Raw genomic sequence first — 2,059 nt, 5'->3', positions numbered from 1 at the left:
AGCAATGAATGATGAGCTCTCAGCGCTAAAACGAAATGCCACTTGGGATCTAGTTCCACCCAAACCTGGAATAAATCTCATTGATAGTAAATGGGTGTATAAAGTGAAAAGAAAAGCAGATGGGTCAGTTGAAAGATTAAAAGCAAGATTAGTTGCCAAAGGATTCAAGCAAAGATTTGGTGTTGATTACACTGATACTTTTAGCCCTGTGATCAAACCGTCAACAATCAGGGTCATTCTTTCGCTAGCAGTAACCAAGGGCTGGAATATGAGACAAGTTGATATCCAAAATGCATTTTTGCATGGAATTCTGAAAGAGGAAGTGTACATGCGACAACCACCAGGATTTCAAGACTCAGCCAAACCAAAGAATTACATATGCAAGCTCAAGAAAGCCCTTTATGGCCTGAAACAAGCCCCAAAAGCTTGGCATTCAAGGTTGACTGGAAAGCTTATTGAGTTAGGCTTCAAGGCTTCAGTAGCTGATTCATCTCTTTTTATTCTCAAAAACAGAGAGATAACTATCTATATGCTCATCTATGTTGATGATATAATTATTGTGAGCTCCTCTGATCAAGCAACCGAAAGGTTGATTCAGAAATTGAAAATAGATTTTGCAGTAAAAGATTTGGGTGATCTTGAGTATTTTCTGGGTATTGAAGTCAAGAAAACACGAGATGGTATCATACTGTCACAGAGACGATATGCTTTAGATTTGTTGAAAAGAGTAAACATGGAAAAATGCAAACCTATGTCTACACCAATGGGTTCTGCTGAAAAATTATTCAGAGAACAAGGAATACCCTTATCAGCTGAAGAACAATTCAAATACAGAAGTACAGTGGGAGCACTACAATATTTGACAATGACTAGGCCTGATTTGGCATTTGCTGTCAATAAAGTGTGTCAATATCTTCATACACCTACTGATGCTCATTGGGGTGCTGTGAAGAGAATTCTTCGTTATGTTAAAGGCACACTAGCATTAGGAGTGAAAATTCAGAAATCAACCATGATGTTGTCGGGGTTTTCTGATGCTGATTGGGCTGGTTGTCCCGATGATCGACGTTCAACTAGCGGCTTTGCTGTATTTCTTGGAGCAAATCTAATCTCATGGAGTTCCAGAAAACAGGCTACAGTGTCAAGATCAAGCACCGAAGCAGAATACAAGGCCATTGCGAATCTTACTGCAGAAATGATTTGGATCAAGTCATTACTGAAGGAACTGGGCGTGTATCAATCAAAGGCTCCTCGCCTCTGGTGTGACAACCTCGGAGCTACATATTTAACTTCAAATCCAGTATTTCATGCTAGAACGAAACATATTGAAGTTGATTTTCATTTTGTTCGAGAACAAGTAGCACGTAAAGCAATGGAAGTTCGGTTCATTTCATCAAGTGATCAAGTAGCTGATATCCTGACAAAACCACTGTCTAAAACTCCTTTTACTACACATTGTAACAATCTCAACATGTACAAGACTTGTTGGGATTGAAGGGGACTGTTAGAATTGGTCAATCCATTAGAATAGCTTGAAGTTGGTCATGCCATAAGAATAGGCTTACTTCGTTAGTTTCCTATGAAATCGGATCTATTAGTTAATCTTTTGCCAATATAAATAGAATATGTCCTCAATAGTGTGAGGTACAGTTTTGCATAAACTTGATAATGGGAAGGTTATCTCCTTCCTCACAAGCGCTGTGGAGTTTCGGGATCATCTCTACTTGGGAAGTCTCAACGTCGACTTCCTCGGCAAGTTGGTCTTATCTTCTGCGCCACCCCACGTATCACATCTTTCATCATATCAGTAGTTAAGAACGTGGTGTCAAGTTCATCATATAGTCTACTTATATTTAGGTTCCTCTCGTAAATTTTGGTATAATTCATTCGCGTGCTTATGGAATGTGACTAAGATTCTTAATTTTATTTTTATAGCCAAAAGTGTGTCACATTTTCAGCTGCATTTACACAGAAAAGGTTGAAGAAAAGAATGAAGAGGGGGTGGGGGGAAAAAACTAATTAAGAAATCCCAACCCCCCCCCCCCCCCCCCCCCCCCCC

This window comes from Cucurbita maxima, unplaced genomic scaffold (assembly GCF_002738345.1).
Source record: "Cucurbita maxima cultivar Rimu unplaced genomic scaffold, Cmax_1.0 Cma_Scf00411, whole genome shotgun sequence".
Lineage (NCBI taxonomy): Eukaryota > Viridiplantae > Streptophyta > Magnoliopsida > Cucurbitales > Cucurbitaceae > Cucurbita > Cucurbita maxima.
The sequence above is the reverse complement of the archived record's forward strand: the minus strand, read 5'-3'. Positions refer to the sequence as shown.